The 26,938-nt window shown below is 43.9% G+C and overlaps 1 protein-coding gene across 2 annotated transcripts in view; it reads right to left on the bottom strand.

Annotated features, from left to right (window-relative positions):
• Window positions 1-19,923, bottom strand: part of TRIM2 (tripartite motif containing 2) — a 107,146-nt gene extending 87,223 nt beyond the window's left edge. Inside the window, exon 1 of one of the 2 annotated variants that reach the window (XM_054508704.2) lies at window positions 19,623-19,923. The gene's annotated coding sequence lies outside the window, so the exon portion shown is untranslated. The remainder of the gene's footprint in view (window positions 1-19,622) is intronic. The other variant, XM_064585185.1, reaches the window with a different exon arrangement.
• Between the last annotated feature and the right edge of the window lie 7,015 nt (window positions 19,924-26,938).

Genomic DNA, 26,938 nt, shown 5'->3' with positions numbered 1-26,938 from the left:
GCCACTTCACAGGAAGAGGGGAAATGTTCCTTTTCGCTAGAATTAACGCCTTCTGAGTGGCCCATCTGGCTCCTGGCCACCTCCGGGGCCTCACTCCCCCAGTTAACCCTTTCTTCCCTCTTTAGCACCATCGCTTTCTCCTTTAGCAGGGCTCCCCTCCCCTCTGGCTTCAAACGCACACGAGTACCCTCTAGAAAAGCCCCTCGGCCTGAAGGAATGATGGGGGTGACGTAACTGTTCTCTGTCTTGAGAGTGGTGCTGGCTCCCCAGCAGTGGGCATTGTCAAAGCTCCCAGAATTGAACACTAGGAGGGGTGATGCTACTCTACATAAACTGCATCTCAGAAACACGGCTGCAAAATAAAAGCCCCCTGACCCTTTCCTTGATCCTGCCACCCTGGGAAGGCCGGCCTCTGCCTCCCTTCCTCTCCCTGACACTTTCTCCTTCCGCTGCCCATAGTAGATAAACCCAAAGACTTCCCCACAGTTGGTCCCCAGCCAGGTCTCTTCCTGTTCTCCTCCCACCTTCCTGTGGCTCCCAGCGCTGAAACTTCCCCACAAAACGGTCTTTCTTTTCAGCTTTGGAGGTAGAGACCTTGGCAGTTTCTCCTCTGCCTCTTTAAATGCGGCTTTGGCTCACTAGTAATCCACTAACTCTGGGAATGTGCCCCAATACCAAGCCTACTGCTTTCTCTTTCTCTAAATTCTCTCCCTCAGAGATCTCCCCACTCCCAAGGCCCAAAGGACCGCTGGAACGTGTTCGACTCCCCAGATCTACGACTCGGAGAGAGGACCCATGGTTCAGATCACCAGTGACGCCCGTGGACATCTGCACTCAGCTCTGTCCCCACTCACCTCCTCCCTTTGCCAGCTACCCTTAACGGTGCCGATGACCTCCCTACCAGCCCTTCTCCCAGACCAGAAACCCCAGAGACACCACTCAGCCTTCTGTGTCATCAAGACCAAAGGAGGTAGAGTGCTCTGGAAACTGTCGCGTTCTTGACTTATAATGTATTAGCATTGCAACTACCTAAATCTTTTCAACTCTTCCTTTAAAATGTCTGCAGATTTTACCTACCTTCTCTCCATCCTCCACTCCCAGCCCAGGGCTCCCTTCCTTCCCCGCAGCGTGTTCTGCATTCTGTTGATAGTGCATCTTTACTGAAACAACCTTTCTCCCCCTTACTCTGCAGCTCAATACTCTTTAAAGGCTCCTGTTATGGGCTGGATTTGTCCCCCTGAAAAATTTATGTTGAAGCCCTCCATATCTGAGAATGTGATTTTATTTGGAAATGGGTCTCCCCAAAGGTAATCAAGTTAAAATGAGGTCACTAGGGGGGGTCCTAATGCAGTATTACTGGTGTCCTTGTAAAAGGGGGGCACTGGACACAGAGACATACATACAAGGAAGACACAAGCAGAATACCCCCTCCAAGCCAGGGAATGATGAGGCCACCAGAAGTCAGGAGAGAGGCACAACAGATTCTCCCTCACAGCCCTCAGAAAGAACCAACCCCGCCCACACACTACGGCACCCAAATATCAGTTCACATTTCACTGTCTGGCACTACAGATCCTCTTTGGTGTGGCCCCATCCCCTCTGTTCAACCTTAATTCCCAAGACTTCCCTACCTAGACTTACTGGTCAGTCCCTCCTCCAATCAAAGGTGTCTCCCTGTTAATCTCCACCTGGACTATGGCTCTCTACCCTTGCTTGGGATGTTCCCAGCCTAGCATGCCCTACCCGCTTCTCTCTTCCATCTCAATCTTGACATTCTTTAAGCTCTTTCATCTCTCTTCCTCAGTTATACTATCCCTGCTTTCTCGGCCTATGTTTTTCTCTCTCTTCTCTGAATCGTCATTGTGCTTCTCATCTATATCATATAAATTGACACTTGGTTGTGTCTTGTTTACATAGCTCCCTAATGGTTTCTTGTGTATTCTCAGGTTTAGAGTTAAATTTTAAGTGGCTATTCTCTACTGAAAACCATTTTTCCAGACACCATCCTAGATTTGCTTCCTTGATAAAACATCCTTTCCTCTAGAGCTTTTTGTGTCATTTTATCATATGTCATCCAATCAAGTTTTACTGCACATTTTGGTTCAGTGAGACAGACATCGTAGATGTGAGTCCTAACTCCTCCTTTACTGGAAAAGTCACTGGACTTCTTAGAGTCTTGGTTTCCTCATCTCTAAAATGTTATCTCTCAGAGTCGTTGTAAAGGTAAGATGGAATAATTTATGTGACAGTGATTGTTAAAAGGTAAAGATGTGAAAGATGGCGGAGGAGTAGGAGACCTGGATTTCGTCTCCTCTCAGGAGTTCAGCTGGACAGAGATCAAACCATTCTGAACACCTACAAACTCAACAGGAGATCGAAGAAAGGAATAGCAACAACTCTCTCATCAGAAAAGCGACCGCTTTCTGGAAGGTAGGACGGGCGGAGAAGTGAATCCGAGGCGATATTCAGGAGGATAGATAGCAGGGGAGGGGCCTCTATTGGCCACTTCTGGCAAGTGATAGAGCCGCGGAGCACAAAATCGGAACTTTTAAAAGTCTGCTCCGCCCAGGGACGTCACTCTGGCGGCTAAGCGGGGGGTGGAACCCTCCGGGACAGTGTGGTCTCAGGACCCTCGGGGTCACAGAAAGACCGGGGGTGCCTGAGTGTGGCAGAGCTCCCAGGCAACGGAGCAGGGAAGCCGGCTGCAGAGGCGGAGCCCAGGCGTGGGCTCTCAGCTCGGGGTGGCCATAAACCGTGATCCGCGGCACAGTCGGGCCCCTGCTCCTCCAGCAGGGACCCAACAAGCGGCAGATCCGGGGAGACTCACCTTCCTCCCGTGGGAGGAGCCGCGCGGGAGCGCACCGCAGGGATCTGCTGGGTTTGGAGACTCCACCCGGGTCGGGTGCCAGAGATAGAGGCACGCGGTCGCAGGCCGGGTGAGCACGGAGTGCGGCCGGAGACCGGGGAGGCGGGAGTGACTGACAGCTTTTCTCTGGGGGCTCACTGAGGAGCGGGCCCGAGTTCTCGGCTCCTCCGGGGCGGAGATTGGGAGGCCGCCATTTTCACTCTCGGCCTCCAAAGCCATAGGAAAGCTTGCAGGGAACAAAAGCTCCTGAGAGCAAACCCGAGCACATTACTTAGCCCTGAGCAGGCAAGGGCGGGGCAATTCCAACTCCGGCAAAGACATTTGGGAACCATGGCAACAGGCCCCTCCCCCAGAAGGTCAGCAAGAACAACCAGCCAAGACCAAGTTTAGTGATCAGTGAGAACGGCAGAACTCCAGCGCTAGGGGAATACAGCACATAGAATTCATGGCTTTTTCCCCATGATTCTTTAGTCTTTCAAAATTAATTTTTTTTAACTTTTTTTTTTGGAATTTTTCTTTTTCCCTTTTTCTTTTCTTTTTTAAAATTTTATTATGTTATGTTAGTCACCATACCATACATCATTAGTTTTTGATGTAGTGATCCACGATCCATTGTTTTCGTATAACACCCAGTGCTCCATGCAGTATGTGCCCTCCTTAATACCCATCACCGGGCTAACCAATCCCCCCTTCCCCCTCCCCTCTAAAACCCTGTTTGTTTCTCAGGTCCATAGTCTCTCATGGTTCATCTCTCCCTCCAATTCCCCCCGCCCATTTTTCCCTTCCTTCTCCTAATGTCCTCCATGTTATTCCTTATGTTCCACAAATAAGTGAAACCATATGATAATTGACTTTCTCTGCTTGACTTATTTCACTTAGCATAATCTCCTCCAGTCCCATCCATGTTGATGTAAAAGTTGGGTATTCATCTTTTCTGATGGCTGAGTAATATTCCATTGTATATATGGACCACATCTTCTTTATCCATTCATCTGTTGAAGGGCATCTCGGCTCTTTCCACAGTTTGGCTATTGCGGACATTGCTGCTATGAATGTTGGGGTGCATATGGCCCTTCTTTTCACTACATCTGTGTCTTTGGGGTAAATACCCAGTAGTGCAATTGCTGGGTCATAGGGTAGCTCTATTTTTAAATTTTTGAGGAACCTCCACACTGTTTTCCAAAGTGGCTCTACCAACTTGCATTCCCACCAACAGTGTAAGAGGGTTCCCCTTTCTCCACAACCTCTCCAACATTTGTTGTTTCTTGCCCTGTCCATTTTTGCCATTCTAACTGGTGTAAGGTGGTATCTCAGTGTGGTTTTGATTTGGATTTCCCTGATGGCTAATGATGATGGACATTTTTTCATGTGTCTGTTAGCCATTTCTATGTCTTCTTCAGAGAAGTGTCTGTTCATCTCTTCTGCCCACTTTTTGACTTGATTATTTGTTTTTTGGGTGTTGAGTTTGAGAAGTTCTTTATAGATTTTGGATACCAGCCCTTTATCTGTAGTGTCATTTGCAAATATCTTCTCCCATTCTGTTGGTTGCCTCTTTGTTTTGTTGACTGTTTCCTTTGCTGTGCAGAAGCTTTTTATCTTGATGAAGTCCCAAAAGTTCATTTTTGCTTTTGTTTCGCTAGCTTTTGGAGATGTATCCTGAAAGAAGTTGCTGTGGTTGATGTCAAAGAGGTTACTGCCTATGTTCTCCTCTAGGATTTGGATGGATTCCTGTCTCACATTGAGGTCTTTCATCCACTTTGAGTTTATCTTTGTGTATGGTGTTAGAGAATGGTTGAGTTTCATTCTTCTGCATGTGGCTGTCCAATTGTCCCAGCACCATTTATTGAAGAGACTGTCTTTTTTCCATTGCATGTTTTTTCCTGCATTGTCAAAGGTTATTTGACCATAGAGTTGAGGGTCCATATCTGGGTTCTCTATTCTGTTCCATTGGTCTGTATGTCTGTTTTTGTGCCAGTACCATGCTGTCTTGGTGATCACTGCTTTGTAATATAGCTTGAAATCAGGCAACGTGATGCCCACTTTTTCCCTTTTTCAACCAACATCTTATCAATCCCGTTTTTAAAAAACATTTTTATTTTTAATTTTTAGAGTCATATTCTATCCCTTCATAGTAGTTACCCTTATTTTTGGCACATATATATAAGTTGTTCTCTCTTTAAAATTTTGAGATAGTTTCTTCTAACAGATCAAAATAAACCTTAAATCTCTAGTGTATGGTTTTGTTCTACTCTCCTGCCTGATCACATTCTCTCCCTTTTTCTTTTTTTAAATCCTCTTCTTTCTTTTTTCAAACAACTTCTTATCAATTCCTTTTATAAATTTTTTTATAATTTTCATCTTTACAGTCATATTCCATCCCTTCATCATATCAACCCTTATTTTTGTATGTATATAAGTTTTTCTTTCTTTAAAATTTTGGGAGGCACTTTCTTCTAACAGACCAAAATACACCCAAAATCTAGTGTGTGGCACTGATCTATGCACCAGCCTGATCATATTTGATCATAATCTGGTTTTTTTGGTTTTGTTCTGTTTTTGTTTGTTTTTATCTTTTTCATTTTCTTTTTTTTCTTTTCTTTTCTTTTTTCTTTCTTTCCCTTTCTTTTCCCCCAGCTTCAGGTCTTTTCTGATTTGTTTAGTTTTCTCAGGACGTTGTTACCCTGTTAGCATTTTGTTCTCTCATTAATCTATTCTCCTCTGGACAGAATGACAATGGAAAAAAATCACCTCAACAAAAAGAACAAGAGGTAGGACTGACTGCCAGGGACCTACTCAATACAGACATTAGTACGATGTCGAATCTAGAGTTCAGAATCATCACTTTAAAGATACTAGCTGGGCTTGAAAAAAGCATGGAAGATACTAGAAAATCCCTTTCTGGAGAAATAAAAGAACTAAAATCTAACCAAGTCGAAATCAAAAAGGCTATTAATGAGGTGCAATAAAAAATGGGGGCGCTAACTGCTAGGATAAATGAGGCAGAAGAGAGAATCAGTGATATAGAAGACCAAATGATGGAGAATAAAGAAGCTGAGAAAAAGAGATAAACAACTACTGGATCACAAGGGCAGAATTCGAGAGATTAGCGATACCATAAGACGAAACAACATTAGAATAAGTGGGATTCCAGAAGAAGAAGAAAGAGAGAGGGGCAGAAGGTATATTGGAGCAAATTATAGTAGAGAACTTCCCTAATTTGGGGAAGGAAACAGGAATCAAAATCCAGGAAGCACAGAGAACCCCTCTCAAAATCAATAAAAATAGGTCACCACCCCGACATCTAATAGTAAAACTTACGAGTCTCAGAGACAAAGAGAAAATCCTGAAAGCAGCTCAGGACAAGAGATCTGTAACCTACAATGGTAGAAACATTAGACTGGCAACAGACCTATCCACAGAGACCTGGCAGGCCAGAAAGGACTGGCACGATATATTCAGAGCACTAAATGAGAAAAATATGCAGCCAAGAATACTATATCCAGCTAGGCTGTCATTGAAAATAGAAGGAGAGATAAAAAGCTTCCAGGACAAACAAAAACTAAAGGAATTTGCAAACATGAAACCAGCCCTACAAGAAATATTGAAAGGGGTCCTCTAAGCAAAGAGAGAGCCTAAAAGTAACATAGGCCAGAAAGGAACACAGACAATATACAGTAACAGTCACCTTACAGGCAATACAACGGCACTAAATTCATATCTTTCAATAGTTACCCTGAATGTAAATGGGCTAAATGCCCCAATCAAAAAACAGGCTATCAGATTGGACTAAAAAACAAGACCCATCAATATGTTGTCTGCAAGAGACTCATTTTAGACCCAAAGACACCCCTAGATTGAAAGTGAGGGGGTGGAAAACCATTTACCATGCTAATGGACACCAAAAGAAAGCTGGGGTGGCAATCCTTATATCAGACAAATTAGATTTTAAACCAAAGACTGTAATAAGAGATGAGGAAGGACACTATATCCTACTTAAAGGGTCTATCCAACAAGAAGATCTAACAATTCTAAATATCTATGCCCCTAACATGGGAGAAGCCAGTTATATAAGCCAATTAATAACAAAAGCAAAGAAAAACATTGACAACAATACAATAATAATGGGGGACTTTAACACCCCCCTCACTGAAATGGACAGATCATCTAAGCAAAATATCAACAAGAAATAAAGACTCTAAATGACACACTGGACCAAATGGACTTCACAGACATATTCAGAACATTCCATTCCAAAGCAACAGAATACACATTCTTCTCTAGTGCCCATGGAACATTCTCCAGAATTGATCACATCCTAGGTCATAAATCAGGTCTCAACTGGTACCAAAAGATTGGGATCATTCCCTGCCTATTTTCAGACCACAATGCTTTGAAACTAGAACTCAATCACAAGAGGAAAGTTGGAAAGAACTCAAATACATGGAGGCTAAAGAGCATCCTACTAAAGAGTGAATGGGTCAACCAGGAAATTAAAGAAGAATTTAAAAAATTCATGGAAACCAATGAAAATGAAAACACAACTGTTCAAAATCTTTGGGATGCAGCAAAGGCAGTCCTAAGAGGAAAGTATATAGCAATACAAGCCTTTCTCAAGAAACAGGAAAGGTCTCAAGCACACAACCTAACCCTACACCTAAAGGAGCTGGAGAAAGAACAGCAAATAAAACCTAAACGCAGCAGGAGAAGAGAAATAATAAAGATCAGAGCAGAAATCAATGAAATAGAAACCAAAAGAACAGATCAAAGAAACTAGGAGATGGTTCTTTGAAAGAATTAAAAAGATTGATAAACCCCTGGCCACACTTATCAAAAAGAAAAGAGAAATGACCCAAACCAACAAAATCATGAATAAAAGAGGAGAGATCACAAACAACACCAAAGAAATACAAACAATTATAAGAACATATTATGAGCAACTCTATGCCAGCAAATTAGATAACCTGACAGAAATGGATGCGTTCCTAGAGATGTATCAACTACCAAAACTGAACCAGGAAGAAATAGAAAACCTGAATAGACCTATAACCACTAAGGAAATGGAAGCAGTCATCAAAAATCTCCCAAAAAACAAAAGCCCAGGGCCAGATGGCTTCCCAGGGGAATTCTATCAAACATTTCAAGAAGAATTAATACCTATTCTTCTGAAACTGTTCCAAAAAATAAAAATGGAAGGAAAACTTCCAAAGTCATTTTATGAGGCCACCATTACCTTGATCCCAAAACCAGACAAAGACCCCATCAAAAAGGAGAATTACAGACCAATATCCCTGATGAACATGGATGCAAAAATTCTCACCAAAATACTAGCCAATAGGATCCAACAGTACATTAAAAGGATTATTCACCACGACCAAGTGGGATTTATCCCTGGGCTGCAAGGTTGGTTCAACATCCGCAAATCAATCAACGTGATACAATACATTAACAAAAGAAAGAACAAGAATCATATGATCCTCTCAATAGATGCAGAAAAAGCATTTGACAAAGTACAGCATTCTTTCTTGATCAAAACTCTTCAGAGTATAGGGATAGAGGGTACATACCTCAATATCATAAAAGCCATCTATGAAAAACCTACAGCGAATATCATTCTCAATGGGGAAAAACTGAGAGCTTCCCCCCTAAGGTCAGGAACACGGCAGGGATGTCCACTATCACCACTGCTATTCAACATAGTATTAGAAGTCCTAGCCACAGCAATCAGACAACAAAAAGAAAAAGAAGGCATCCAAATTGGCAAAGAAGTCAAACTCTCACACTTTGCAGATGATATGATACTTTATGTGGAAAACCCAAAAGACTCTACCCCAAAACTGCTAGAACTCATACAGGAATTCAGTCAAGTGGCAGGATATAAAATCAATGCACAGAAATCAGTGGCATTCCTATACACCAACAACAAGACAGAAGAAAGAGAAATTGAGGAGTCGATCCCATTTATAATTGCACCCAAAACCATAAGATACCTAGGAATAAATCTAACCAAAGAGGCAAAGAATCTGTACTCAGAAAACTATAGGATACTCATGAAAGAAATTGAGGAAGACACAAAGAAATGGAAAAACGTTCCATGCTCATGGATTGGAAGAACAAATATTGTGAAGATGTCAATGCTACCTAGAGCAATCTGCACATTCAATGCAACCCCCATCAAAATACCATCCACTTTTTTCAAAGAAATGGAACAAATAATCCTAAAATTTGTATGGAACCAGAAAAGACCCCGAATAGCCAGAGGAATGTTGAAAAAGAAAAGCAAAGCTGGTGGCATCACAATTCCGGACTTCAAGCTCAATTACAAAGCTGTCATCATCAAGACAGTATGGTACAAAAACAGACACGTAGATCAATGGAACAGAATAGAGAGCCCAGAAATGGACCCTCAACTCTATGGTCAACTCATCTTTGACAAAGCAGGAAAGAATGTCCAATGGAAGAAAGACAGTCTCTTCAACAAATGGTGTTGGGAAAATTGGACAGCCACATGCAGAAGAATGAAACTGGACTATTTCCTTACCCACACACAAAAATAGACTCAAAATGGATGAATGACCTCAATGTGAGACAGGAATCCATCAAAATCCTTGAGGAGAACACAGGCAGCAACCTCTTCGACCTCAGCCACAGCAACTTCTTCCTAGAAACATCGCCAAAGGCAAGGGAAGCAAGGGCAAAAATGAACTATTAGGACTTCATCAAGATAAAAAGCTTTTGCACAGCAAAGGAAACAGTCAACAAAACCAAAAGACAACCGACAGAATGGGAGAAGAGATTTGCAAATGACATATCAGATAAAGGGCTAGTATCCAAAATCTATAAAGAACTTATCAGACTAAACACCCAAAGAACAAAGAATCCAATCAAGAAATGGGCAGAAGACATGGGCAGAAGACAGGAACAGACATTTTTCCAAAGAAGACATCCAAATGGCCAACGGACACATGAAAAAGTGCTCAACATCACTCGGCATCAGGGAAATCCAAATCAAAACCTCAGTGAGGTACCACCTCACACCAGTCAGAATAGCTAAAATTAACAAGTCCGGAAATGACAGATGTTGGCGGGGATACGGAGAAAGGGGAACCCTCCTACACTGTTGGTGGGAATGCAAGCTGGTGCAACCACTCTGGAAAACAGTATGGACGTTCCTCAAAAAGTTGAAAATAGAGCAACCATACGATCCAGCCATTGCACTACTGGGTATTTACCCCAAAGATACAAATGTAGGTATCCGAAGGGGTACGTGCACCCTGATGTTTATAGCAGCAATGTCCACAATCGCCAAACTGTGGAAAGAGCCAAGGTGTCCATCAACAGATGAATGGATAAAGAAGATGTGGTATATATATACAATGGAATATTATGCAGCCATCAAAAGGAATGAAATCTTTCCATTTGCAACAACATGGAAGGAACTGGAGGGTATTATGCTTAGCGAAATAAGTCAATCAGAGAAAAACAATTATCATATGACCTCACTGATATGAGGAATTCTTAATCTCAGGAAACAAACTGAGGGTTGCTGGAGTGGGGGGTGGGGTGGGAGGGATGGGGTGACTGGGTGATAGACACTGGGGAGGGTATGTGCTATGGTGAGTGCTGTGAATTGTGCAAGACTGTTGAATCACAGATCTGTACCTCTGAAACAAATAATGCAATATATGTTAAGAAAAAAAAAAAGAAGAAGAAGATAGCAGGATGGGAAGAATGATGGGGAAATCGGAGGGAGAGACGAACCATGAGAGACAATGGACTCTGAATAACAAACTGAGGGTTCTAGAGGGGAGGGGGTTGGGAGGATGGGTTAGCCTGGTGATGGGTATTAAAGAGGGCACGTTCTGCATGGAGCACTGGGTGTTATGCACAAACAATGAATCATGGAACACTACGTCAAAAACTAATGATGTAATGTATGGTGATTAACATAACAATAAAAAATCTTTTAAAAAGGTAAAGATGTGCTCAAATATGAGATTAAATCATTATTATCATCTCAGTGCCAATTTAGCACAGCTAGTTAGTTGCTATGCTGATGAAATCATGCACGTGAGCCAAGCGAGCTGGTTCTTCTTCTAGATTCATGCTACAGGGACCAATAATTTTCCTGACTAATACAGAGTGAGCAGAAGGATGGAGAAAGCTGCAGAGCACATCCTGGTGGGTCAGCGGGGTTATCTTCATAAATAAAAGATAGATAGCATACAGTCACCTCAGTTTACCTAAGGCATGCAGTGTCCCAGACTTTTGGGAGAAATAAAAGACAGGCCCTGTCATAATCAGCTCTGGTGCAATAAATCCACAAGACAATACATTATGCCTAATTCAAGAGTTTAATGTTTTGTTTTGCTTTTGCCATTGTATTCTACCGGTTTTAAGACTGAAAGTTAACCAAGAATTGCTACATCTGCCTGCAATACAAACAGCAAGTCAATCTCTGTCAATTTAGAATTCCAATATGGTTCATTCCATGAGCATATTGAAACAGGGAGGAGCCAAACCGTTACTCCAATTTCCAATGAGGATGAGATTTAGTAGCATACAGACTCCAAGTATTTGGTTAGTATTCACATCCTAAAACCCCCAAACCTACATATACACGATGGAATATTATTCAGCCATCAGAAACGATGAATACCCACCATTTGCATTGGCATGGATGGAACTGGAGGGGATTATGCTAAGTGAAGTAAGTCAAACTGAGAAAGACAATTATCATATGGTTTCACTCATATGTGGAACATAAGCAATAGCATGGAGGACCATAGTGAAGGGAGGGAAATCCAAAGGGGGAGAAATCAGAGAGGGAGATGAACCATGAGAGACTATGGACCCCGAGAAACAATCTGGGGTTTCAAAGGGAAGGGGGGTAAGGGGAGGGGTAACAGGGTGATAGGTATTGAGGAGGGCACATGCTGTGATTAGCACTGGGTGTATACATAACTAATGAATGGTTGAACACTGCATCAAGGACTAATTATGTACTATACAGTGGCTAACTGAACATAATAAACAAACAAACAACAAACAGAGAGGGAGGCAAATCATAAGAGACTATAGAGAACAAACTGAGGGTTGCTGGAGAGGAGGTGGGTGGAGGATGGGCTAAGTGAGTGATGTACATTAAGGAGGGCACTTGTGATGAGTACTCGGTGTGAAATGGAAGTGATGAATCACTAAATTCTACTCCTGAAACGAATACTACACTATATGTTAACTATCTTGAATTTAAATAAAATCTTGTCAGAAGAATAAAGATAAAAATAAAACCCCCAAACCTTCCTTACAAAACCAGCCATATGAATTTAGACTTGTTGTTGTTGTTGTTGTTAAATTTAAATGTTTCGGGGTGCCTGGGTAGCTCAGTCGTTAAGCATCTGCCTTTGGCTCAGGTCATGATCCCAGGATCCTGGGATCCAGCCCCGCATCGGGCTCCCTGTTCCCGCGGAAAGCCTGCTTCTCCCTCTCCCACTCCCCCTGCTTGTGTTCCCTCTCTCACTGTGTCTCTCTCTCTGTCAAATAAATAAATAAATAATCTTTAAAAAAAAATTTAAATGTTTCTACTTTAAAGGGGTTCCAGCAACTTTTTCTTTTACTTCACCTTTGGTATTTGTCCTACGAACTTTATACACAGGTCAATGATTTCAAGTGAATCAAGTGATCATTCTTAGGTTGCAGACACCAAATACAGCATGCATAGTAAAAACGTAAGTATTACAGCAGAGATTATGTGTAAAATCCAGAAAGCTGAGCCCTGGATCTCTAGGAACTGGAAAGTAGGCGGGGGGGGGGGGGGGGGAGCGGTTGGCGCCCCTGTGTGGCTCAGTCAGTTGGGCATCTGCCCTTGGCTCAGGTCATGATCTCAGGATCCCGACATTGGGCTCCTTGCTCAGCGGGGAGTCTGCTTCTCCCTCTGCCCCTCCCCCCTCCCCACCCCCCCTCATGTGCTCGCTCTCTCTCTCTCTCTCTCACTCTCTCAAATAAATAAATAAAATATTAAAAAAAGAAAATAGATCTAGGACACAAGCTGGAGGTCTGAATGTCTCCACCTGGAATGACTCCCTCCCTCTGGTCTGCTGGTGAACTCCTCCTGTGCCCCCTGACCACCCATCAACAGATACTGGCAGAATGGCTGAATAATGAAGATTGAAGACCATCCTAGTCATAGACAGATCTGGCAGCACTTTGGTAAGTGCATTTATCCAAGGGACTTGGTGAAGAGAAAATGGCTTAGGAAAAAAAAAAAGCTAGGAAAAGAAATGTAGTTCTATCTAGATTTAGTTCTAGCATGGAGCATCCTGTGTGAAATAAGCCCCAAACATGCCAAGAATATTTTGTACTGCATTACAAATTAAAACCAGCTCCCATGCAGATGGAATTAAGAATTTCGTAACTCAATAAATCTGCCTTCCTCCTAGGACAGAAACTGCTTTAACTATTCAAAGCAAATTCTTAAACATTTCCCGCTCCTGATATGTAAAGGCTTTTTAGAAAGTAGGATGAATTTGGTCTGTGATAGATGCTTATTAAAAATTCAGATCTTTGTTGAAGCAAAACAATGTACATGGAGCACAAGTAAAATCCTTGTCGAGGAAATCCCTGAGAAACCTGTTTTTTTTTTTCTCTCAATGAAATTGTGTTAAAAATGAATAAAACATACGTTCTTCTGTGGGATCTGTAGCTGAAGTGAAGATATTGGAGTAAATGTCACAAGGAAAAGGGGCACTTTGCACAGGGCCCCCACACCCTTCACTCCCACCTCTTCCCTTTCCAGGCTTCTAAATTTTTTCATGCTGTTTTGGTGGGTAGTTTGGCAGCTTTGTGTGGGTTTTAGCCTTCAGGCATCAATCTCTTTGTACTTTAGGTTTCTGGATTGAGAGGTTTGAGGAGGAAAGGGATGAAGGACACTCCAAGGGTAATTGCTACTTAATAGCCAAAAATAGGGAAAAATAGCTACAGGAGTGCAATTAGCCTCTGCTCATCCTTCCTCTAAGCAAATGGCAGCTGTCACATCACCCCATCATGCAACATGACTGTGTGGCTTCCGTGTGACCTGGGTGGGGCAAAAGAGAGGATTTCCTATTTAAGGCTCATTTGTTGTAGAGTGTGTGGCCCATCAGACTGATGAAGCATTCATTGTTTCTCTAAAATGGAAAGAGCTTTGTAAAGAATTCTTTTTAAAGGTACCAGGAATCTGGAGACCACATACTACTAAATTTAGTTTTGATCAGCGGCTTCATTATTGGCTGAGATTTAGAAACAAAAGGCCCCTATTTTGATTGCTGCAGAAAACAGCATTTGTTTTCTGCAGCAATCAAGACACAAACATCCAGCCCATTTGAATACCTTTTTATCCACTTTCCTTGGGGTGACCTCTGATTGACCACGCTAAATAAGGGGGTAGCCAAGAAAAGCTAACATTTCATAAGAACTTCACTTTTCTAATCTCCTCCTTTGACTAAAATGGCCATTATTTTGCCTTTCCTAACAGGATCCAATGCACGGAGTAAGTGAAGTGAACATAGGCTGAACGATCAAGGGGAGCCGGCTGGTCCAATGCTGCACGGAGACCATTCACTCGCCAACACTAAAGAGATTACTATGCACCGAGGTCGTCTGTGCTGTGGCTTAGGCCAACTGTACCACTGATTTTGAATTACAAAAAGACTTCCAGTTGTAAAATAATTAAGTTATGGAGATGAAAAGTACAGCAAAAAAGTGGGGGGGGCGGTATCAGACTGACCCCAAGCGCCTCTTCTTTTGAGTATCCTCAAGTTCCTACCTCTTTTCTCCCCCTCCTCCCCACTCCTCATGCTTCTAGTTCACTATTTTAATTCCCAGCAGAATCATCTGCTGTACGACAGACTGCCCGGCTACAAAGATAGACGTGCACACCCCCATTGTGTCCGGTAGTCAAGGACGCACAGGTAAGCTAACAGGATGCAAATCCCATTCAATGTGGCTAATGCCTTGTTCTATCCCTATGCAAAGGCCCAGAAAACTCATTCTTTTTTTTTTTTTTTAAAGATTTTTATTTATTTATTTAACAGAGATATAGAGAGAGCATAAATAGGCAGAGAGGCAGACAGAGGGAGAGGGAGAAGCAGGCTTTCCGCCGAGCAGGGCGCCCGATGCGGGGCTAGATCCCAGGACCCTGGGATCATGACCTGAGCCCAGGGCAGCCGCTTAACCAACTGAGCCACCCAGGAGCCCCGAAAACTCATTCTTTTAGGCAGTTTTATAATCTAGCTCTGACACCATTACTGAATGTGTAACACTAATTTAAATAAATCACATGTGGTTAGCAAAAGAGACAGTTCTGTCTTTGTTTAGTCTGAGAGGTTATTTTCATGATTAAAGAGACCTGATCTCATGTTCTTAGGCGAGGTTCAAGGATATCTATCATTTACCCTCCAGGGATTCCCCCATCGTGGGTCATTTGGGTGCTAGCCTGGTCCCTGCTGAACTGCTTGGTGGAGAGGGAAGAAACATTCTGGGAACAGAGGCATGCATCGAATAGGGCTCTTGGGATTATGTAGCAAGTGTCACTTCACATAGGTTGTGTTGAAAGAGGCAAGAACACAACTTTCTCTGCCAACGGAAGCAAATCTCACATCAATGGCCGTGATGATTCCGTCAGGAAGTGGTTGTAGCTGAACTATAGAAGAGGGTCCTCCCACAGGCTTGGACCTGCTTTCCCAGGGGAGGAACTCAGTGCACAAGTGGGAGGAGGATGCACACTAATGTCTGAAGTTACCACCGAGGCTTGATATTGCTTCCAAGGCAGATGTTCGCCTTTTACTCGGTTGTACCTTTCAGATCATAAAGCAGGAGACTTGAAACATAGTATGTGTCCAATAATCCTGTTAGCTGACAGACTGGGCTTGAAAACATCTTTCCTTTCTTCTACCTGATTGGACAGAATAATCTGAAACAAAAATGGGTCTAGTCCTTCACATTTTTGGTCTCATGTCAGATCTCTCTTTTCAGGAGTCTTAATCGAAAAGATTTTCCAGTTGGTTTACTTCCTGGTCTTCAAAATCATGCCTGAGGGTCTGTAATGAGAGGCCTAAAGTGCTAGTCCTTTCCCTAACAGGAGATAAGCCAGTCAGCAAGACTTTGCCTCTCTTGATATTTTGGTTTAAATCAGTGACTATATTTAAACTAAACAAGACATCCCTCAAACAGCAGCCATTCTGAAACTTGGAAATCATTAACAATAAGGAGACAGTGATTTAAAAGGCTAATCACCTTTCAGAATTCCAACTGCCTCCAGCATATTTCTACAAACTGCTCTGGTTCCAGAAGTCTGCACTTCTTAGGTTCCTTCGTTTTCCTGCAGTTAAGGCAGAAGCAAACCTGTATCCACAGCTTCTATTTGAGCACTTCTAAACTGTCCTAAGTTAATAAAGATGCTGACAGACACAGTGTTTTTGTTTGCCTCAAGGACGCATCCTAATCTTCCTGGCCAGCCCTTCTGCCTACATAAATTGCATCCAGACATCCAATATGTTCAGAAAAAGAAGGATGTAGTGAAAATTCTAGGGAGGGGATATTTCTGTTCAAGGATTAAGATGAGATTCACAGGCAGGATATGCAAAAATGATAGTTTTACACAGGAAAGAACCAGCATTCGTATGACAAAATATTTGCCTACAAAAGCTCAGTTTCTGAGGTTCAATTTCCACTAAATTCTCAAAAAACACATAAAAGTGAGTGGCTCTCACACAGTGGTCCATGCTGTTTTGGTGGGTAGTTTGGCAGCTTTGTGTGGGTTTTAGCCTTCAGGCATCAATCTCTTTGTACTTTAGGTTTCTGGATTGAGAGGTTTGAGGAGGGGGAAGTCTAGGGGAGATTTCCTCCCCTTCCTTTCCCCTCTACTTGCTTATCTCAGAGGTTGCACTTGCCAGTTCTTCTAACGCTAAGACCAAATTATATCCATATCAAAGACCTACTATTCCCTTCCAGAGAAAATAATGAACTAAACTCACAGACTTGCAGGAGCTTATTTAGACTTTCCAACTAGCAGGTCAGTCTCAAGTTCTAATATACAAGGGCACAAAAAATAATGTTGATAACAGAGTATGATAGTACCTCAGCCTTGACTCAAGGCTTTTTTTTTTTTTTTAAGATTTTATTTATTTATTTTGAGAGAGCATGAGTGAAGGCAGAGGGAGAGAGAGAATCTCAAGCAGAATCCATGCTGAGAGCGGAGCTTGATCTTAGGTCCCTGAGATCATGGCCTGACCTGAAACAAGAGTCCGACACTTCAGCAACTGAGCCACCCCAGCGCCCCTTGACTCAAGGCCTTTAAGGTAACAGTCTCAGAGAGGCTTCTCAAACAGACATCCAGGAGTATAACCTCATGAAACCCAAAAGAAAGCAGTCATTGTTCCTACCCGCATCATTAGCTGCAGCATCAAAAGCATCTTGCCAGTACCTGCCGACATAAACTTTTAGGGACTGAACAAATTAAGCTAAAAATTGTCTTCAGGGAATTTATAACCCAAGATAGATTTGGGGTGAAGCGAGCAGTATCATTTTTAGTGGAGTGGCGAGAGGAGAAAATTCTGATAATGTTATCACCCCAGGATTTCAGGATAGCATTTTCAAAGATTCCTTGGGCATTACTGTATTACCCGATTGGTTTATTTCCCCTGAACAGGCAGATTCTCACCAAGCAGCACTTGGAGAGTAGTGAATTACAGCTGCTCTGAAAAGGCCAAATAAACAGATCACTCCTGAGCCCGGAGGTAAATATCCAGCTCTTTCTAGTGTAGTCGGTGAACAGAAATTCAAAGGACAGAATTCAACCCAAGGGCAGACCAAAGAAAAGGTCAGAGTCTATGCTGTTAATTCTCAGGAAGACTCCCTACCCCATTCATATTCTGTGTCTTAGGAGAAGTTCCTTCCACTTGTGTTCCAATACGAAGCAGAAATAACAAGCTGACCAGGCAATGAGGAAACCATGGAAGACAGCATTAAAATGATAATGCAAGAAAAACAATTCAAGATGTAGATGCCATGTTTACTTTTGAACGATATGGTGGAACTTCCAATGGAGGATTTAATAGACATAGAATTTTCCAGGAAAATAAAGGCAGGATTTGGGGAAATCTGAGAATACGGATAAGGAACACTGTCATCTAAACAAACCTTGACACTGAAAGGTAATGATATCCTAGAGTCCACGATCCAAAATAGAGTCATGTATGTACCTAAGAGGGATAGTGTAGAAAAGGGTAGAAAGACAAGCTAGAGCACAGGGAAAAGAGTGTGCACATACGAGGGTGAGTGAGGAGGTGTGGCGTTAACCCTCTACCTAGTCCAGAATATGACTGAATTATCTCACCGTGAAGACATTTCATTAATGTATGTAGCCTTGTCCAACTCAGCCAAATCCCTATCTACCTTAAGGGAGGAGGAAGGCAGAGAATTTTTGTTGTTTTAAATTGATCCTTGATTGCTAAATGTACCTGAATTTGCAGAGGAAGGAAACCTAATGTGCGTCATAAAGAATTCAAATTCTTTGCCTCATTGGTGGAGGTTGTGATAGTCAAAGTGTTCTGAATCTTTCCTGCTCTTTTGTCTCTTTCAGCTGAAGGGCAGGTACTACAACTGCCAAGGATGAAATCAAGTGGAAATCTGAAACTAGAGGTCAAGTAGGTCCAGGAGGTAGTGACCCGGGCACAGTCCTTCCTCCCCGCCCCTGGTAAAGGAACCTGGAAATTCAAGTTATCGTGGGTCAGTCCCATAACCACATTCTAAAAATACTGATGAAAAATTTAATCTCCATTTTTATAGGTCAAAAATTGTCTAGTGAAAAAAGCATTGCATAGGCCACAAGAACAACAACGCCTCTTTCCCTAAGGGCTAACCTAATCTTTGGATGTCTGGAACTCTAAGGACTTTAGGCTATGTAAAAAGCATTTGAATCTAAAGCTGTCTCTGTTTCATAATTTAAGGCTGGTGATTTCCTGGGGGAAGTGGAGGGGTAAAAATGCTACCAGTTGCTCTATGGGGTTGGATTACAGGTGGGAACAAATTTGGGGTTCCTAGAATGCTTTGGATCTGACAGGCGTTTCATGCGACAAACCTTTCTCCCCACCCCAATTTGTCAGCAACATGGGGTTTTCAACACGGGGCATGCATTTTCAAAATAAATCATATCCATCAAAAAGAGCTCTGCAAACCCTCAAAAATCCACATCTCCCTCCTCTAATAAACTAGAACTGTAGCATGAACTTGAGCTGCGTGGAAGCCAACAGGAAGGAAATCTATTTGAGTAGTTCGTTTTTCCAAACGACCGAAATTTAAGAGAGAGAGGGAGAGGAAACCCATCTTTTTAAAAATCATCAAAGCAACTGCTTTTAAGATCGCAGAATATCCATTCTCCCCGCCCTCGGTGCAAAATGACGTTCACCGTTTTACTTCCGAAGCTGTGCACATATACTGCAGGCCGGGCAGAGGGGCCCGGTCCCCCGCGGAAGGAGGGGTGGGGGGACCTCGGCCAGCCCGGGCCTGAGTGCGACGCCGCGAGAAGCCTTAGCACTTCCGCAGCCCGGGCTGACAGCGTCGCCACCGGCGCCGGCTCCAGCCTGGCATCGCGGCACCGCTGGCAGGATCCGGAAGCGGATTCGCGGCAGGCTGCCCACGCCGCAGTCCGCCCGGACCCGGCCCGGAGCGGAAGGCTCCAGGTGCCCCGGGCCGCGCCGCCCCAGCCCCGGCGCTGACTTACTGCCCGCGGGCGACTCGCTCGGCGAACCGGCGCGCTGGCGGGAGGCGGCGGGCGGCGGCTCCGCCTCCGGTCGGATGGCGGCCCCCCCCGCACCGAGGGCCGGGGCGGGCGCGCGCGCGGCCCTGGCGGCGGCAGGCGACCTCGGCAGGCGCGCCCGTCCGCGCCCGTCCGCGCCCGCTCCTCCCGGAGCCGTGTCTGGAGCTGGAGCGGCTTCACCGCCTGCGGTGGTCCGAGAGCTGGGCTGAAGTGGCAGAAACGGACGAGGGGGCGGAAGGCTGCCTCCCCGCTGGGTTCTGGAGGCCCTTAGCTCGGTGTCCCCGGCTCCAAAAGGCTCTCTGGTTGGTCATTTCCATCCCGTGCCGAGGCGCAGAGCGGAGAGACATCTGTTTTCCATAAGCCGCGAGGCAGAGGCAAATCCTGGATTACGTGTTGCCCGGCCCTCGCAGCATTCCCAAAGCGCGCACGGCCGCTAATCCCCGCACAAAGAGCCGGAAAACAACACGCAAGTTGGTGCCCAGTTCCAGAAAGATTTCCCAGGGCGATGACTAAAGGCTCTTGCGCCCAGCCTCCGGGGAAGGGCCAATCGCAGCCCAGGGGGGCCGAGAAGGGGGGTGGGCTCGGTTGGTAGGTCTAGTCCGGCAAGCGCGTCCTCCCTGCCGGTCCTGTGAACACAAATGCAAATTCTGACCCTCCGGGGGGAAATGACTTTAGTTTGATGAGGCTGAGAGAACTGAAAAGGGCCAGCGTCCATTACAGGACAGTTTATGCTACTGAAAGCAATCATGATTCCTGAATGGGAGACAGGAAAAAATCTCGGTGTTTACTTCAGTCAGTTCTGACAATGAGTCAACTACGACACAATCAGCCCTGAAAATGATGAGAAATTACTGCCTCTTGGGGACTTATTGTTTATTCTGTAAAATAGGTTGGGGTAGGAAGTCTTCCCCCACTCCTCACCCCTGACTTCCTTGCTTCCTTAGAAACATTTATGAGTGCCTCCCATGTGCCAGGCACTAGGCTGAGAATAGAAAATTGGAAAAAGCCTGCAGTCTCTACTCCAAAGCGCCTTATATGGGGGAGGGGGGGTGAGAGGAGGAGACCAACAATTTCAGCGCCTGGAGAAATTGCTATGATAGAGTGTATGCCCAGAGGGTTAAGGGAACATAGAAGCAGGTTTTCAATCATGCTGGAAATCAAGGAAGGCTTCCCACAGGAGGCTGCATTTGAGTTTTGTTTTTTTTTTAAAGATTTTATTTATTTATTTGACAGAGAAAGACACAGTGAGAGAGGGAACACAAGCAGGGGGAGTGGGAGAGGGAGAAGCAGACTCCCTGCGGAGCAGGGAGCCCGATGCGGGACTCGATCCAGGGACTCCAGGATCATGACCTGAGCCGAAGGCAGTCGCTTAACCAACTGAGCCACCCAGGCGCCCTGCATTTGAGTTTTGAAGACTGAGCAGGCATCAGGCAGAATGGAGAGAGAGAGGCAGGGGGGAATATCTGAACTTCTGTACAGCTGCAGAAAACAGGTGAGAGGAACAGAGGTGAGAGATGTGGTTATGGAGTCAGACCACGAAGGTCTCATCTGCTAAGTTCTGGGATTGGGCTTTTGGAAGCTGTGGGAACCCTTGTGTTTCAGACAGATCACTGAAGAAGGCATATGGAAGGAAGACAGCCTAGGAAGGGGGTGGAGGTGGGTGGGGACGGATGGGAAAGACTCTGAAGATGTGAGAGAGGCGAAACCTGTAGGATGTCGTGCCTGGGAACAAGGAGGGGAGTGGAGCTGGAAGCTTTCACCCAGGTTCTGACACACATGTACACTGGGGTGGATGGAGAGTACTATCTGCCAAGACAGAGAAATGAAGGGAGAGCAAGTAGGACCAGAGAAAGGGTGAGTTGCGTTTAGACAAGTTGAGTGTATGGCTTTTGAAGGATATCCAAATGCAAATATCCCAGCAGGCAGGACAGCCCCATGGGTCTGTAAGGCAGTTTGGGTGTTATGGGCTAGCAATGCAAATTAGAGATTTGCCCACCTTTACATACATGGTAAATACAGGAGCAGAAAATAATTCACTTCGTTTGCTAGGCTGCCATAACAGAGTGCCACAAACTGAGTGACTTCAAGAACGGAAATGTACTCCCTCGGGGAACCTTGGTGGCTTAGTCAGTTGGACGTCTGCCTTCGGCTCAGGTCGTGATCCCCGGGGTCCTGGGATAGAGCCCCGCATCAGGCTTCCTGCTCAGTGGGGAGCCTGCTTCTCCCTCTCCCTCTGCCTGCTGCTCTGCCTACTTGTGCTCGCTCTCTCTGTGTCAAATAAATAAATAAAATCTTTAAAAAAAAAAAAAAAAAAGAAATATATTCCCTCACGCTTCTGGAGGCCAGATATCCAAGACCAGGGTGTCAGCAGGACCATGCTCCCTCCGACAGTGCCAGGCAAGGATCTGTTCCAGGACTCCTTCCTCACTTCTGGTAGTCTCTTGGTTTGTGGCATCATAACTGCAATCTTCACATGGTACTCTCCCTGAGTGAGGGTGTCCACATTTCCCCTTTCTGTCAGGACACCAGTCATATTGGATTAGGGGCCTACCCTACTCCAGTGTGATCTCATTTGAACTAATTACATCTGTCCTTATTTTTATTTCCTATCTGGAAATTACCTTGTTTCCATATAAGGTAACGTTCTGAGGTAGTGATGATTAGGACTTCAACCTACGAATTTCAGGGGAACACAATTTAACCCACGACATTCACACAATTTGGACTGAGTTATTCGGAGCAGGATTGAACATGTCGATGAGGAGAAACATCAGCTTTAAGTGGGCAAAGAGAGCAGCTCTGGACGGAAACTGAGAGAAAACCGATTAGAAAGGTACATAAGGGGTGACCCACACACAGGGAAGACACATGTTTTTAAAAAGAGTGATTAACATTGCCAAACGCTTAAAAAGCCAGGAAAGATAAAGCTAGAATTTGCCCATTGCCTTTGGATAGTTGCAGTCATTGGACCAAATGGGCAGACTAGTAGATGAACTTCAAAGGGCCCACTTAATTCCAACATTTTGTGACTTTAAAACCATTGTCCAGGCAAACCCATTGAGAGAAGTGTGGGGTAGCGGACATTTGTTTGAGTCTCGCCTCCCACACCACAACCTGCTTTCTCATCCTCCCTTGGAGGTAGGGCTTGAAACTGTGATGTGAACTCTGGCAGTCGGATGGATAGACATTAGACTTCCGATGGGATGAAGGCAATAGGAGAAGACAGACCCCAGAGAAGCCATTTTCTGTCTAATGGTAGAACCTGGCAGAGAGATATGGACCCTAAGGGCGCAACAGGGGTGAAGATCCAACAGAGGGTCTGTGGTGGCCATGTTCAGAGGAGCAGAACTAGGGCTCATTCTGGAACCATCTGGTATATAATTTAGGCATTACTCTCAGCTGAGTAGCCTCCGAGCTTGATTCTCTAGATTTCTTGGAGATTCTCTGAGCCACTTAATATTCTTCTTTTTCATTTATTTTTTTTAAAGTTTTTATTTATTTATTTGAGAGAGAGAGATAGCAGGAGACAGCATGAGCAGAGGAAGAGAAGCAGGCTTCCCACTGAGTAGGGAACCGACATGGGGCTCAATCCCAGGACTCTGGGATCATGACCTGAGCCAAATGCAGACCCTTAACCGACTGAGCCACCCAGGCGCCCCAATATACTTCTTTTTGAATAGAACAGTTTTATTTAGATAAAATTCACATACTATAAAATTCATCTATTTAAGTGTACAATTCAGTGGTTTTTAGTATATTCACAAAGCTGTGCAACCATCACCACTATCTAATTCCAGAACATTATCATCATCCCAGAAAGAAATCTCATACACAATAGTGGTCACTCCCCATTCCCTCATCCTCTCAGCCCCTGGTGACCACTAATCCACTTTCTATCTCTAAGGATTTGCTTATTCTGGATATTTTATATACATGGAATCTTATAATTTGTGGCCTCTTGTGTTTTGCTTCTTTCACTTAGCAAATTTTCTCCAAGGATTATCCATACTGCAACACGTTCCAGTACTTCATTCCTTTTTATTGGCAAATAATATTCCATTGTATGAGTAGATCACATTTTGTTTACCCATTCATCAGTTGATGGACATGTGGATTGTTTCCACTCTTTAGCTAGTGTGAATAAGGCTGCTATGAACATATGAGTACAATTTTTTGTTCGCACATGTATTTTCATTTCTCTTGGATATACCTAAGAGTAGAGTTGCTGGGTCATAGGATAATTCTGTGCTTAAAATTTTGAGGAACTGCCAGACTATTTTCCAAATCAGTTACATCATTTCACATTACCACTAGCAATGTATGAGGGTTCCGATTTCCTAGTGGGTGTGAAGTGGTATTGATTGTGGTTTAGATTGGCATTTCCCCCATGACTACTAATGTTGAGTATCTTTTCATGTGCTTATCGGCCATTTGCGTATCTTCTTTGAAGAAATGTCCATTGAAATCTTTTGCACATTCTATTTTATTTTAAAGATTTATTTAAGGGTGCCAGAGTGGCTCAGATGGTTAAGCGATAAGACCTTTGGGTCAGGTCATGATCTCCAGGTCCTGGGATCAAGCCCTATGTAGGGTTCTTGGCTCAGCGGGGAGTCTGCTTCTCCCTCTCCCTCTCCCCCTGCGCATGCTCTCTCTCAGTATCTGTGTCTCAAATGAATAAAATCTTAAAAAAAAAAAAAGATTTATTTATTTTAGAGAGAGAGAGCGCATGTGCGTGTGCATGAGTGGGGAGGAGCAGAAAGGGAGGAAGGGAGAGAGAGAGAAGCAGACTCCCCTTTGAGCAGGGAGCCCGACACCGGAGATTGATCGCAGGACCCTGAGATCATGACCTGAGTTGAAATCAGGAGTCGGATCCTCAACTGACTGAGTCTCCCAGGTGCCCCAGAAATCTTTTGCACATTTAAAAAAAATAATTTTTAAAATTGTAGTTAAATATACATAACCCAGAATTTACCATTTTAACCATTTTTATGTGTGCAGTTCAGTGACATGAAGTACATTCACAATGTTGTGCAACCATCATTCTTTCCCCATTTTTTAAAAAAATATTTTATTTATTTATTTGACAGAGAGAGCACAAGTAGGCAGAGCGGCAGGCAGAGGGAGAGAGAGAAGCATACTTCCCTGCTGAGCAGGGAGCCCGATGCGGGACTCGATCCCAGGACCCTGGGATCATGACCTGAGCTGAAGGCAGACGCTTAACCAACTGAGCCACCCAGGCGCCCCTCTTTCCCCATTTTTAGTTGTCTTTTAAAATTTACCTTTTATTACTGAACTTTTATATTCTGGATACAAATCCCTTTTCAGATATATGATTTGAAAATATTTTCTCTTATTCTGTAGGTCGTCCTTTCACTTTCTTGGTAGTGTCCTTATATTTTTTAATAAATTCATTTTATGGTCAAACTAACTAGAGTAGTTTCTGTTGTCAGTAGCTAAGAACACTGGCAGATGCACTGAGTTGTATTAAATACAATCCTTTACTATTTTATTTTCTATAACAATGTCTCATTTCACATTTTCTATCCAATATTGCCTTAGAATTTGGTTTTTTTTTTCCCCTAGAGCTTTTCTTATTCTTTTGTTTTTTAAAGATGTATTTATTTATGGAGGGGGCAGAGGGTCAGAGGGAGAGGGAGAGAGAATATCAAACAGACTCCACACTGAGAGCTGAGCACGATGCGGGGCTCCATCTCATGACTCTAAGATCATGACCTGAGCTGAAACCAAGAGTCAGATGCTCAACCGACTCTGCCTTCCAGGAGCCCCAGAGCTTTTCTTATTCTATCTGAATCCCACCCATCCACATCTTACATTTCCGGGGCACAGACCCAAAGTATCAATGGCCACCACCAACATAATTATAGCTACCAGCAGGCCTCCCAACTATTCCCACCTCTATCCAGTCCTGACTCAGAACCTTGGAAATCATGTGCAATGTTCTCCTTCTCTCCAGACCTCTCCCACTCCACCCCTCCCTTCCCTCTGTTACACCACCATCACCATGTGGGATCTTATGAATGAGATCAATGTCCTATTTAATCTTTACACCATCCACAGTGCCCAGGACAAGGCTTTGCAAAAACTTGGAGCACAACGTGTCAAATTGAACCAAATCTTGAGACTTACTTCCTTATTTTTGTATTCTAAAACGTTTATAAAATCTGGTTTTAAACTCTTCTCTTAATGGCATGTTTGGAGGATTAGGGCCTAAATTTGGGTGCAGGACAAATCTACGGTGTTCAATTTATGCCTGGAAGAATGGAATTCTTTTGGGAATTAATCTCTAGGAGTTTGAAATGGTGAAAAAAGGTAAAGCTTCCCAGAGAAAGTTCTCAGGACCCAGAGAGGAGCAAAGACTATTATTTGGGGCATCATGAGTCAAGGTGGACCCATTTCCTGGCAGATTTTTCTGGTGGATGAGGCTTCGTGACTGGCACTGCTCAGTGCTTTGGGTCTGCTTAGTTTTTGTAGGCTCTCTTATCCCGCCCGCACCCCCGACCCCTTGTCCCTGGACCTGTACAGCAACCTTAAACTCTTCAGACTCGAGGCTAACTGAAAGGCACCTGTTTGAAATAGCTGGAAAGGGCCTGGGTTCATTCAGTCATAAATCCAACCGATGTTTACTGAGCACACACTTTAATGCAAGGCCCCTCTCTGGGCATAAAAAGGAACAGGTTCATTTCCTGTAATAAGGAGTTGGATGATGAGTAGAGGGGGCAAAACAATTATAATTAACTATAACCCAAAGTACAATTAAAGAGGCATATAAAACTGTTTTGAGGGTTCACGGGAAGAACTCACCCACTTTTTCAAATAGCAGGAGAGGCTTTATGGAAAAGGTGGGGAGGGAGAGCTAGGCTTTGCTTACAAACTTGGGACCTCTAAGCCTGATCCCTGTTTCCCAGGAGCTCTCACACTAGTTGCAAAGAAAGTCACATGTACATATGGCTCTAATTCAAGACCATATGTGATAAAAGGGATTTGAAAGTCACAGAAAAGTGAGGGATCACTTTTCTACTACAGTAACCAGAACTTTATGGAAGGGTGGGCTTGGGCCCTAAGAGATGAAATGGATTTATTAAAATGCATATTTCACATAAAAAGCAATGCTCTAGAAATTTTGGAAAACCCAGAAAAGTATGGAGAATAAAACAGGGGTGCCTGGGGGGCTCCCAATCAGTTAAGCATCTGCCTTCGGCTCAGGTCATGATCTCAGGGTCCTGGGATCGAGTCCCCTGACAGGCTCCCTGCTCAGCGGG

Source organism: Mirounga angustirostris, unplaced genomic scaffold, assembly GCF_029215605.1.
Source record: "Mirounga angustirostris isolate CCGP_5_RB_7025 unplaced genomic scaffold, mMirAng1.0.hap1 SCAF_2, whole genome shotgun sequence".
Classification (NCBI taxonomy): Eukaryota; Metazoa; Chordata; class Mammalia; order Carnivora; family Phocidae; genus Mirounga; species Mirounga angustirostris.
The sequence above is the reverse complement of the archived record's forward strand: the minus strand, read 5'-3'. Positions and strand labels throughout refer to the sequence as shown.